Source organism: Triticum aestivum, chromosome 7A (assembly GCF_018294505.1).
Source record: "Triticum aestivum cultivar Chinese Spring chromosome 7A, IWGSC CS RefSeq v2.1, whole genome shotgun sequence".
Classification (NCBI taxonomy): domain Eukaryota; kingdom Viridiplantae; phylum Streptophyta; class Magnoliopsida; order Poales; family Poaceae; genus Triticum; species Triticum aestivum.
Window position 1 is genome coordinate 303,699,320 of NC_057812.1, and position 14,185 is coordinate 303,713,504.

The following is a 14,185-nucleotide window of genomic DNA, read 5'->3' on the forward strand; positions in this document are numbered from 1 at the left end:
AAACAACAGATAATCAAACGACTGTGCTGCAGCTTGATCTTGTCATGGACGGTTTGATGACCTGTGTCGTCCAAGAGTCGGCCAAGAAATGCCGTCTACCTAGCAACACTGTAATTATAATAGGTCTTCCTTCAGGAAACAATTTGCAGTGGGTAGCACACATAGCAATATCCAGTAGCTTTTCTAGTCGGTGCAGCCATTTAAATAAGCAATAGAGCACAAAAAATCCCCACCGAGCTATCCTCTTGCACAGCGCCGCTCCTCATCACCAGCACCCAACAACAACCCACCCAGGAGCGCTGCTCCTCCTTCTTCGCCCTCCTCCACACCAAGAAGAATGGATCGAGCACGCGCGCGATCACACCTCCTCCGTCCCGCCCCTGATCTTGCCGACCTGACCAACCTCCTCTCTCGGAGCCGATGATTCAGTCGTGCCCGGCCTACGTGTGCACCCCCTTCTCTCCAATCGCTCTCCTCTCTCCTTTCTCCCTTGGCCATGAGCGGGAGCCTCGCCGCATGCCGCGAGCGTCACCACGGGGACGTCGTCTGGTGTCGCGCCGCCGCTGGCCAGAAGGATCTGATGATACGACGGACGGGCGCCCGGACGCTACTGGTTGTGCTAATCCAATTTCTTCATGGAAGCACCCCAATGCTGCGTGGATTGTAACCTCCTAGATTATTGGGGATTTTTTGTATTCCTTTGCTTCATCTTCCCACTTCTGTGATTAATTCCTCTATCCCATCACGTCCTCTGCTTGTTGACTTGCAACGCGGGCGATGTATAAACGTTGATGGTATTGGGTGCGAAGTAGCGAGGTGGGACTATTATTACCATAACACGGCCTAAATCATCTTTTTTTTAAGAAAAGGTGAGCACCAGGGCCCCACATAGGTGACAGGGGACGGCTCATGGGCCGTTCCGTTCGCTTGGCCTTTTTCTCGATGGGCTGTTTCATAAAATCGGGGGTAAGAAGCGAACGAAACGGTTTTAGTACCACCTCGAATAAGTTTTCAAATTCAAAGTGAAAGCGTAAAATCACATGAAAAAGTGCATTGTGACGGTGAACCCACAGAGTCAATCCGTGCTTTATTATTAGGGAGATACTAGTACAAATGCTCGTTCGTTGCACCGGGCGATAAAAGGGGCACAACCTGCTTCATGTGTTATTGTGCACCTTTTTTATATCCAGTTTTAATATCCTTGTGTCATTGTGCAACATGGAAATATCTTTATTTTTAATAAAAGTTAATGTTTTCATACGGCTTCAGCTCATTAACCGTGCTACTCTCTTCAACTTCAATATCAAGCACGCTGTCGTCAGAGATGCTCGGGTAGTTTCGTTGCAGTGAGAGCGCTTTGTTGAGGTTGCACATCACGACCTCATGTTGCTGCTCCTGCATGCTTGGGCTGTCGGGTGTCTGGAAAGAAGAAGAAAAAATGTAGAGTTGTGAGAGCAGCAGCTTCAGGTGCTGATGTGCTCTCAAGGAATTCTTCCGTGTCGGAAAATTCAGTCTCTGGTTTCTTATAGGATAGATAAGATAAATAGCAATTTCTTAGTCCGTGTTACTACTCATGAATTCTTTTAGCCACCGACGTGGTTAATAAAAAGATCAAAAAGTTCAACATAACTCAGACCTGAGATGTCAACTTTGTTGTTGATTGTACTAAATATGGCAGAGAGTACTGTTTGAGTGGTGCATTACCTCTCCAAATATATAGCGTTTGTACTCAACAATGGACTTCTCATGTATGATTTAAGGCCAGATTAGTTATATGAACTTTTCAGTTATAATATGACAGCCAACAAAAGTTCATATCAACAAACTCAAAAGGCAATGTTTCGAATGTTTCGATGTGCAAAATAGGAATAGATCAAGACTACTCCAGTTTAGCTAATTATCACCACATTCTGGAATTAAGAAAAACAATACACTTAAATATGCGAGCATGACTTTAAATTCCGCATTAGAAACATGACAAAAAACACCCCTCTCCCATAAAAGGGAGTACAGCCATAAAGAACACACATCAGTAATTCAAATTATGAATTGGATAGAGTTTTAAATGGTTGCCCGGCATAGCAAATGAAAATAGCACCTTATCATATATTGGGTCTTCAATAGAATCAAATACATGGTCACGGTATTCCTGAGATTGATGGTTTTTGAACTCTGAATAACAATAATAAGAGGACCACAACAGCAACTGAAATGTTTGCTTTCCGTGAAGGAATGTAGTATTACATCAATGGCAAAACATGATGATATTTGTGGAAATAAAATAATAAGAGAAATATTATCAAACATGGTAATATCAACCAGGACATAGGACCACCATCACCATATCATACTACTAAAGAGTACATGACTAAATTTTATGAAAGCTAACAACTGAAAGTCATTTACAGCCAATATAAAATAAAATAATATGAACAACTAGAACTATGTGATCTGCGCAAGGGTCCTATGCAAATTCAGACTTTCAAACTTGAACCAAACAAGGAGAAACAGAACTTGTTTGCTCATGGATTTTAATCAAACAGGGAGCAAACAGGGAATTAAACACGGACTGCCAAACCTTGGACCAATATAGAGACAGCTAGAACTATGTGATCTGGGCAAGGGTCCTATCAAAATTCAGACTGCTCGTGACAAAATTATTAGTTTCATATGGATTACAAACTCAAACACATAAGATTTCTGCTAGCTAACATGCATAGCACTTATCCCCTATATATTTTTTCCTTGAAAGCATGTATTACAGAAACAAGAGATGAATTTGAATGAATGTTGATGTCGGTTTTAGAAAAAAGAATGGTGTTCAAGGCTCGGGCTAGCGCTACAGAATTGGATATTATTTATAAAACATGCTAACTGGAGATATTAAATGGATCCGAAGTTCAAACTAAAGGCTGATCGTCCAGGATATTTGGCATTCAAATAGTTCTAGGGCTCTACCATTAGTGGGTGTGATATATAATCTAGTCAAAGGTTGGATCTCAAAATCATGAATGTCATGAGACTAAAATGCTAAATCTACTTGCGAATCCCGTGCATCTCTATCAACATATATAGGTTAATGTATGTGAAGCATTTGGTTAATGGAACCTGACTAATGGTCCCTTCTTTTGATTATCATTGAACATATAAACCTTGAAGAACCTGTAGGCAGAACCGTTGCCTCCACGTCGCTCTATAAACGTGCTGCTGCCACCGCCTGTAATTTTCGTGCCCCGTCAAGGGCATTTTTCGTAATTTCACGTACAGGCAAGTATAGGTGTATAAAACTGTGTCCGCTGCAATGGAGAAACCTAGCCATCGCCCGCCCCCGCGTACCCCCGAGCCCCCCTTGCCGCCGCCACCCCTTCCCTCTGCCCCGTGCCGGATCCGCCTGCCGCCGCCGCCGCTCTCCTCTGCCCCATGCCGGACCCTACCTCCTGGCCTCTTCTTCCTCCCGCTACCATCATCCCCTCTTGCCGCCACTGAGTCCTCTCCTCTCCCCGTCGGCGCGAGTGCGTGGGTCGCGGCGTGCGGAGAGCGAGGAGGAGAGGACAGACGCGTGAGGAAGAGGAGACCATGGCCGTCGGCTCCTCTCCTCTCCCCGTTGGCTCCTCTCCTCTCCCCGTCGGCGCCAGCACGCTGGTCGTGCCTCTCCCCGTTGGCTCCTCTCCTCTCCCCGTCGGCGCTAGTGCGCTGGTCGTGAGGCGTGAGGAGCGTACGGCCCATTGCAGCCGCCGTGGGGCGTGGTTGCGGATCAGCGCAGGTCACCGCCGTGGGAGAGGTGTGTCGTGGTTCCGGATTGGCGCAGGTCGCCGCCGCCGAAGAGCAAGGGTGGCCTGGTCTTGTGGTGCTTGTGGAGGAGCAGGGGTGGCCCTTCTCCTACATCACCACATCAAGTAGGAGGAGGAGGTCCTCGTCATCCATCACAAGCAGAACCGTTGCCTCCACGTCGCTCTATAAACGTGCTGCTGCCACCGCCAGGTGTATAAAATTGTGTCCGCTGCAATGGAGAAACCTAGCCGTCGCCCGCCCCCGCGTCCCCCCGAGCCCCCCTTGCCGCCACCACCCCTTCCTTCTGCCCCGTGCCGGATCCGCCTGCCGCCGCCACCGCCGCCGCTCTCCTCTGCCCCATGCCGGACCCTACCTCCTGTCCTCTTCTTCCTCCCGCTACCCTCATCCCTTCTTACCGCCGCCGAGTCCTCTCCTCTCCCCGTCGGCGCGAGTGCGTGGGTCGCGGCGTGCGGAGAGCGAGGAGGAGAGGACAGACGCGTGAGGAAGAGGAGGCCACGGCCGTCGGCTCCTCTCCCCGTTGACTCCTCTCCTCTCCCCGTCGGCGCCAGCACGCTGGTCGTGCCTCTCCCCGTTGGCTCCTCTCCTCTCCCCGCCGGCGCCAGTGCGCTGGTCGTGAGGCGTGAGGAGCGTACGGCCCGTTGCAGCCGCCGTGGGGCGTGGTTGCGGATCAGCGCAGGTCACCGCCGTGGGAGAGGTGTGTCGTGGTTCCGGATTGGCGCAGGTCGTCGCCGCCGAAGAGAAAGGGTGGCCTGGTCTTGTGGTGCTTGTGGAGGAGCAGGGGTGGCCCTTCTCCTACATCACCACATCAAGTAGGAGGAGGAGGTCCTCGTCATCCATCACAACCGTCAGGTTCGTAGTCATCGCCTAGGTCCAATGCTCCGGTCTAGCATTTTTCCCTGTTGCCTTATTCCCAATTTTTCTATGGTGCTCAATTTTGTTTTCACCGTGTTCATCATCTCAGGGGCTTGCTGACACTGGATCCAGTGGGGAGGAGATCCTTTAGGCATTTGATTCTTGTGGGATTCCCACGCATCTTGCAAGATAAACATGCCATTGTTTTTCACGCACACATATGCTTTGATTTCTGAATCAGGGCCGGATAGTAAACTGCACCATTCTATATTACGTTCCTAACCAAAGATATATTGTTTGCTGATACACTGGTCTTTATTTGTTAGTTTTTACAGAATAAATGTATCGTGGATAACTAGCTTTGGGGCATATCCCTGCTATCCTTTCAAAGAAAAACATTGGTTTAAGTCTACACTTTATTACGCAGATGTAGCTTAACACCTTCAAATTATTAATGTGTTCTCACTTTTCTTTAGGTGATGGATCATCCTGAAAAACAGGTTGAGTGCATCAGCTACTTCCATGGCAATGGATTTAAGGAATGCAAATCAACGAGGCACATTATCTAACTCGTATAAACTTATCATTGTTTTTACCTTTTCATGCAGTTTTCCTTTACGATTATAGATGACATCTTAGCAGAAAGAATATAGTTGTGAAATTTACTGCAAATGTAAGCCTTGGAGTTTCATATTCACCTTGAAGTATTCTTGAAATGAAAGATAGGCTTTGTTGGTTCCTCAGTTTGGAGAACTAGAGTTATGGCGATACATATTTGGGTATTGAAACTATCTGTGTTTGTGATCAGCTCATTTTTGTGTTGGATGCTTATTTAGCTAGCAGAGACGGCGCCATCTCCGGCCGCCGGCGCTCTGCAGTGATGCCTAAAACTGAGTTGTTGTTTAGGCCTCCTACGGTTCGTAGATAGGAATATCATCCTGTAGGGAAAGAGACTTCATTTGATGCATATATATATACTATGCTGCATACTTTGTAGATTTGTATGGTTCCTAAATATACGACAGTGTTTGATTAATTTTTGTTCCAGAAAGGAGTATCTATCCTGTTTATAAGGATCCATATTGCAGGATATCAAAATTAGTCATTACTCAATGCAGCCATATAGATGACTGCAAAGCAAAATTTTCATATCCTAAACTATGATTAATACATAGTTATGAGCATTTTTTCCTGTTTTACCACAGATTGCCATGGTCCATGTGTTGAAATCTGAAATTTTTGAATATATACTACTGGGTTAGTTTTATTGCGGTAGGATTAACTGAAGCATAACTTAAATGTGGCATGTCATTGTAAGAAGAATCAGCTTTTGATTAGTATTTTGAAATAGGATAAAATGATTCATCCATTGAACGCGAAGAGTTCCTACCGGTATTTGTTGGATGACGACAAAAAATAACTTGGGCCGTTCTAGCCCTGTTCCAAACTTCACTCGTAGAGGGTTGAGGGCGGGTGGCAGACGTCCAACCTAGAGCGCTTCATGTACTGCACCATCCTGGACGTCAAGGCCCACATTCTTCTGAGGTGACACTATTGCACCTCTCAAACCTGGCACCTTAAATGCTTTGTCGTGTTCAATTTTCACTGTTGCACCTCTCAAACCTGGCACCTTAAATGCTTTGTCGTGTTCAATTTTGCTCAAGAGTTCTGACAGTTTAAGGATCTGTCATTGCTTGTATCTGTTGTGCGTGACATGACCTTCTAATTACCGAATTAGTGCTCATTGTTCGATCATAGACATGAAATGTTGAATAATGGTATAGTATACATGTAATGTGTCCGCTCTATTTCCCTCTTCTCTATTTTAAGAATTTTTTTTGCTGCCTGCAGAGAACGAAATTTGTTTTCTGCTGACACTATGCATACTGCCTAATAAATACACACACCTGTTGATCCCCTGTTTTCTTGCTGTTTGACAAATAGTACAAGCAAAGCAAGTTCAGGTGCTATTCTATTTAGAAATAGCTACACAACACATATCATTTAGTTACTATGATCATTGTGTGTCTCGCTAGAAATTAATACACATACAGGCACATATAGAATCATAAACCGCACTTACTCCCAGTATCTTCTTCCCTACGAGGTCGGAGGCGAGCTTCCTGGCGACGGCGGCGGCGCTGGATTTTCTCATGGGTTGGTGGTGTATCTACCGCTGACCTCCGGCACAGATACACCGACCTCCGGGGCCCCAGCCCCTCCGCCCCCGGCCTCACCTTTCCCGTGTCCGCCCTCGCCGAGCATTGAATCTGCCGGCCACCAGGTAAGCTTTCTTCGTCCTCTTCCACCGCCTCTTACTTGCTGCTTCAATCGCAGGCAAGAATAGTTTATCAAGTTCTTGCCTAGCCATCTATTTGTACAATTTCTGCAGCTGTACTTTTGTGCCATCTTCCTCCCATTTATTTCCTCTTGATTGCATAGGTTCTTTGACAATCTGATTTTGATTTCTTGAATGTTTGTAGACTCAATGATGGTTGATCTTGTTAGCTACAGATGATATTCCCTGTTTCGAACAAGATTGAATTTTGATGGACTGCATATAGTGTTTGATTCTCCTACACCGTGCCCTGAATGATCTTATGTTCACCCAGACTTATAGGTTTCTAAATACTAGGCTCATGGGACTTAATTCTAATGGTTAGTTTTTTTGGATTCATGTACTCTGGTGCTGCAGCCTACGTAAAACTCCTTCACAATAGTGTTTAAAGCTTAAATTGATAACTCTATCAGAGTTCAAGCATTAGGCTCTCTGCTCTGTGTATTGCCAAGTGTTCTATATAATGCTTTGATGTTCTTTTGTCACTGTTTGATGTTCTGCCTTGGGTAGCCTCTGTCTTGGTTTACAGCTCCATATGGCAACCTATGTATACCTATGTAGGTTTTGTTTGAACTGTACTCAAATCACCCATATGTTTCCATAGTCTTGCCTTCCTCTTTTTAACTCATGAGATTACTAGATAGTTGAATATCATCCTAAAATCTAAAAAGTGCACGCACACTTCTTCGTAGGAACGGGCGGCCGGCTTGTTACTCACATGTGTACTTCCTCTCTCTCAGTTTACAGGGCGTGCGCGTACCCCTAGGTCGTCAATTTGACTAACCTAATACAAGTCATATATTACAAAAAATATACCAATATAAACTTCAGATGTTCTATTTTCAAAAGGTATAATTTTTGTGTTATATAGTTTATATTAGGGTGATAAAATTGGTAACCTAGGTATACGCGTAGGACTTATAAACTGTGATGGAGGGAGTATCTTTTTTTGTCAGTTAGTGAATGTTTTTTGTTAGTATTAAATGCGTATAGACTAGTCTGAGAAACAGATTCAGGCACATTTATTTTGGCCTCTTAAATTTTTTAAAAGTCATATCTTTTAAACCACACGTCGGAATTCAGATCCATTTTCACTGTTGGATTCATCGCGACGAGATCTTCGAAACTAGATCCCGCATGAGTATGTTTCGACAAAAAAATTTTGATGCCAACTTTGATGCTATATGATGCAACTAAAGTACTGCATTGTGCAACTTTAGTACTACATGATGCAACTTTTTTTAAACCAACTTTAGTACTACATGGCTTGTAATTTAGTCTAGTTGCACACATATTGATGTTTAGTTGGCTTATAATGTAGTCTAGTTGCACACACATTGATGTTTAGTTGCCAGAAGGACTAGTTGCACACACATATGCTCAGTTGGCTTGTAATTTAGTCTAGTTGCACACACATTAATATTTAGTTGGCAGGACACTAGTTGCACACACACATATGCGCAATTGACGCGACAATGTAGTTTAGTTGCACACACATTGATATTTAGTTGACAGGACTAGTTACACACATATATGCTCAGTTAGCGCGGCAATGTAGTCTAGTTGCACACACATTGACATTTAGTTGGCAGGAAGACTAGTTCGTCAAAACAACCCCATATGGGATCTACTTTTGAAGAACACGTCGCGAGGGTTTCAACGATGAAAACGAATCTAAATTTCGACACACGGATTGAAAGTATGCCTTTTTAAAATTTTAAAATCACAAAATAAATACGAACAAACACATGCACATGCATATGCATGCACAAGAGGAGATGCATATGCTAGCATTTAATACGTAGCAGGAAAATGGACTATTAAACCAAATCTGTAGCATAGACAGAAATAATACGTGCACACAATTTAGAATTTAGGCCGGCCGCTCGGTACGGCTACTGAGCAGCCGGCCGCTCGCTAGACTTGCCCGAATATCATTGGTCTCTGTCGGCATTCTATTTTCGTAGTTTGAAATGAATATTGGTCTATTGATATTAAACTTCACAATAGGTAGTGGCATCTTCAGGAAAAAGTAGTGGCAGACATGCTGGAAATTTCTTTTCTACTGCAGGAATGACACTTGCCCAAATCCTCAACACATATTTTTGTGCTCTCAACCAAATGTGTGTGCTATGATAATTAAGGTTACCAAGATGAATGGTGTTTCTATAGGGCCGGACATATTTCTTATCTTCATAAATCAGTGATGCACAGATTATCTTAGCTATATTGTGAATCTTGATAACCTCACGATGAACAAATTTTGCGGCCTGTATTTGGGATAATTCAAATTGTTGCGAAATGTGTTCGTCCAGGAAAAGTCACTACATCATATGTCCTAGATAAATCTTTACTGAACATTTTAGTTTTCCTCATACATGCTTATCATTTGGCATAATGTTATTTTGCGAGCTTAATTCTACCCTGAATATACAAACAATCAGTTTGTTTATTTTTTTTGCTGTCATAATAAGACCCTGAAACCATCTTCCATCAAACACATATCTGTAGTATCTATACTATGTACAAGGTGCAGATAGATATATTTGTTGACCAAGCAATTCCCCTCTTTTGAGACAAAGACCAATATATGATTACCCATCCCCTGGTTTCCTTTCTATTTTTTATTCCAATATAACATGATGAGCTATTCGTTGTTTTCTAATTTCAGTGTAATCTAAAATCAGACTGTGCGAACATAGATGCATTTATTCACAAATTAGCAAGCACCTGAGTGAAGAACCCTTAAAATGTATGGAAAATGCAATTACCACCGGCAAATAAATTGGCATTTGTATTCCAGGTAACAGTCCCGAAAAGAAAGAGGACTATGGACCTGAGTGGGAATGGAGGCAGGATATTCTTCTGGATGGCTATGTTGAGGTGGTGGTTGGTCCGATCCATGGTGTACGCAAAATCGGTCAGCATGGTGGAGTTGTGCTGTGGGGAGGACACTGGTTTGGAGATCTAGGCGACTATCTGCGTGCTGGGTGGATCAGTAGCCCACCTCGGGATAGAGGCAAGCGGCGCTTCACGTGTGCCTCGCCATGCCACAACAGTGGCGTTGACAATGTTTAATCCTAAGACCACTATTTTTGTGTCTATATGCAGTGTTCACTTTGTCTATATCTTGGCAATGTTTAATCATAAAACCACTAATTCTGTGTCTATATGCAGTGTTCACTTCATCTATATCATATTTATTTTATATGGCAAATCATCTTTCGAAATTAACCAAGCCTAACTACACACTAGGAATATGGTGAAAACTAATATGAAACAACAACTTTTGTCACATATACCAAACCAAGGTTGCTTATCAGTAAACACCTCATTATTTAGCATATGCTTTAGGGCCAAATTATGTTTCATGTGCCATTATTATTGCCTTTTTTAATACATTATTTAAATCCTTACGTGACACCAATCTTAAACAGGTCCATCTATCAACGATGTCGAGAAAGCTCTACCACAAGAAAGTGATGACTCTGCCTGGTGTCACCGGCTTCATGTTTTGCTCCTCCGTACCCATAGACTAGAAGACTAGGGCTATATAGATTGATTTTTAAAACCAATGTAAATAAGTTGTTTTCGGCTATCATGCTACCTCGCATTGTAATATATATTGCTATGTATGAACATATGCTACCCAAGTATATATTTCCTTATGCTTAAATGACTTTCTTATCGATCTTATAACATATCTTATTTGTATAGTTTGAATACATGGTTTTCTCTCGCTTTTTACGGCATGGGCGCAACGGGAGTTGATCACAAAGAGGTAGCATTCAGGATATATGCACAAAAGAGTATAGAACCAAATTATATAATATAATTGACCACTATTTCTATTAACTTCTCATGTACACAATGTTCACGAGTACATGTATTAAGTACATTTTATTGTGGCACTTGTGTTTACTCTTTTTTTAATGCAAGTTTACAGCTACTCGGTGTTCCTAATTGCAGACTCAACTATCTTAACCTACCGATGATCTAATTTGTGGCATTATTACCTTAAGAAATATTTGCATTTAATTTCCTTTATATATAGGGGTATAAGTTCTTACCAAATGTACTCAAATATACGGTTATTGAAAAAATGTAAATATTTTCAACACGAACATGGTTTTAAACGGGTCTTTGCGCCATTTGGCGCAACTGGTCATCTAGTGATTGCAAAAGCTGAAGCACTTGAGCTATCTAGAAAAAACACTAAAACTACTTGCGGATCAAGTGCCTCTTCATCAAGATAAATCATACTGTAGGTGATGCCATTTATGATCATTCCCCTATTCTGTAACTCCACTTGGTAATTAGTTGATAATTAAATATGGGCTCAACCTGTGCTGCCAACAAGAGCGCCTATACAAGGAATGGATCAGAAAAAACAAAGTATACGGAACATGAACCTAAGGAAGCAAACACAACAGGGTATACGGAAACCTACAATTTTACAATCAAGCAAACATATTTCTGCATAACATCTGATGCTCACTCATCACCATGAAATTAGATGAATCTGTAACCCTTTTGTTGCTCTTGTGAACATGAAACAGAGGCACCCATTAAGAAACAATAAACTTAAACAGGGGCTTCTATGAGCTGATTAGCGTTCAAAGAGGATACACACCTCTGGTGTAGTGAAAGGATCGAGAAGAGGTGTCTAGAGGGGGGTGATTAGACACTAAGTGCCAAAAGCTAAAGTTTTTAATATTCCTAAATTTAAGTGGAGTTTAAGCACAAGTTTAACAAACACAATACATATCAAGCAAGCATACAATGAGTATATGAGCAGCGGAAAGTAAAGCATGCAACTTGCAAGAATGTAAAGAGAAGGGTTTGGAGTATTCAAACGCAATTGGAGACACGGATGTTTTTGTCGTGGTTCCGATAGGTGGTGCTATCGTACATCCACGTTGATGGAGACTTCAACCCACGGAGGGTAACGGTTGCGCGAGTCCATGGAGGGCTCCACCCACGAAGGCTCCACGAAGAAGCAACCTTGTCTATTCCATCACGGCCGTCGCCCACGAAGGACTTGCCTCACTAGCGGTAGATCTTCACGAAGTAGGCGATCTCCTTGCCCTTACAAACTCCTTGGTTCAAATCCACAATCTTGTTGGAGGCTCCCAAGTGACACCTAGGCAATCTAGGAGACACCACTCTCCAAGAAGTAACAAATGGTGTGTTGATGATGAACCCCTTGCTCTTGTGCTTCAAATGATTGTCTCCCCAACACTCAACTCTCTCTCACAGGATTTGGATTTGGTGGAAAGAACATTTGAGTGGAAAGCAACTTGGGAAAGGCTAGAGATCAAGATTCATATGGTTGGAATGGAATATCTTGACCTCAACACAAGTGTAGGTGGTTCTCTCTCAGAAAATGTGTATTGGAAGTGTAGGTATGTTCTGATGGCTCTCTCCACGAATGAAGAGTGAGTGGAGGGGTATATATAGCCTCCACACAAAATCTAACCGTTACACACAATTTGCCAAACTCGGTGGGACCGAATGGTTAAACTCGGTCGGACCGATTCAGTAAACTTAGTGACCGTTAGGATTTTCGGTGGGACTGAGATGCAACTCGGTAGGACCGATATGGTTAGGGTTAGGGCATAACGTAATCTCGATGTGACCGATTACACAAACTCGGTGGGACCAGTTTTGGTAATAAGCTAACCAGAGAGTTGGTCAGGCAAACTCGGTGAGACCGATTACACAAACTCGGTGGGACCAGTTTTGGTAATAAGCTAACCAGAGGGTTTGCATTGTAATCTCGGTAGTACCGATTGCTCAAACTCGGTGAGACCGATTTTGGTAATGGACATACACAGAGAGATTACAATCCCATCTCGGTGAGACCGAGATCCCTATTGGTGAAACCGATTTGCTAGGGTTTATGGCAGTGGCTATGACATCTAAAACTTGGTGGCGCCGGATAGATAGAATCGGTGGGGCCGAGTTTGACTTTTGGTTTAGGTCATATGTGGATGTGGGAAGGTAGTTGAGGGTTTTGGAGCATATCACTATATGACGCCCCCGATTTAATCGTACACTAATCATGCACGCAAATGTGTACGATCAAGATCAGGGACTCACGGGAAGATATCACAACACAACTCTACAAATAAAATAAGTCATACAAGCATCATAATACAAGCCAGGGGCCTCGAGGGCTCGTATACAAGTGCTCGATCATAGACGAGTCAGCGGAAGCAACAATATCTGAGTACAGACATAAGTTAAACAGGGTGCCATAAGATGGCTAGCACAAACTGGGATACAGATCGAAAGAGGAGCAGGCCTCCTGCCTGGGATCCTCCTAAACTACTCCAGGTCGTCGTCAGCGGGCTGCACGTAGTAGTAGGCACCTCCAGTGTAGTAGGGGTCGTCGTCGACGGTGGCGTCTGGCTCCTGGACTCCAGCATCTGGTTGCGACAACCAGAAAGGAAGGAAGGGGAAAAAAGGGGGGGAGAAAGCATCCGTGAGTACTCATCCAAAGTACTCGCAAGCAAGGAACTACACTACATATGCATGGGTATATGTGTAAGGAGGCCATATCAGTGGACTGAACTGCAGAATGCCAGAATAAGAGGGGGATAACTAATCCTGTCGAAGACTACGCTTCTCGCAGCCACCGTCTCGCATCAAGTAGAAGAGAGTAGATTGAAGTCCTCCAAGTAGCATCTCTAAGTAGCGTCTCCAAGTAGCATCTCCAGTAGCATCTCCAAGTAGCATCGCATAGCATAATCCTACCCGGCGATCCTCTCCTCGTCGCCCTGCGGAAAAGCGATCACCGGGTTGTATCTGGCACTTGGAAGGGTGTGTTTTATTAAGTATCCGGTTCTAGTTGTCATAAGGTCAAGGTACAACTCCAAGTCGTCCTGTTACCGAAGATCACGGCTATTCGAATAGATTAACTTCCCTGCAGGGGTGCACCACATAACCCAACACGCTTGATCCCATTTGGCCGGACACACTTTCCTGGGTCATGCCCGGCCTCGGAAGATCAACACGTCGCAGCCCCACCTAGGCACAACAGAGAGGCCAGCACGCCGGTCTAAACCTAAGCGCACAGGGGTCTGGGCCCATCGCCCATAGCACACCTGCACGTTGCGTACGCGGCCGAAAGCAGACCTAGCCTAGTGGCGTTCCAGTCCAATTCGGCGCGCGCCGCTCCGTCGCTGACGTCTGAAGTGC

General features: G+C 43.9%; 1 long non-coding RNA gene across 2 annotated transcripts; it reads left to right on the forward strand.

Moving 5' to 3' along the window:
* The first annotated feature begins 4,017 nt into the window (after positions 1-4,017).
* LOC123153384 (uncharacterized) lies at positions 4,018-10,150 on the forward strand. Of its 2 annotated transcripts, XR_006476468.1 has the most exons (4): positions 4,018-4,641; positions 4,754-6,928; positions 7,128-7,302; positions 9,786-10,150. It is a non-coding gene; the product is annotated as an uncharacterized lncRNA (long non-coding RNA). The 2 variants fall into 2 exon arrangements; XR_006476467.1 differs by lacking the exon at positions 7,128-7,302 and having other exon boundaries at positions 4,019-4,641.
* The last annotated feature ends 4,035 nt before the right edge of the window (positions 10,151-14,185 follow it).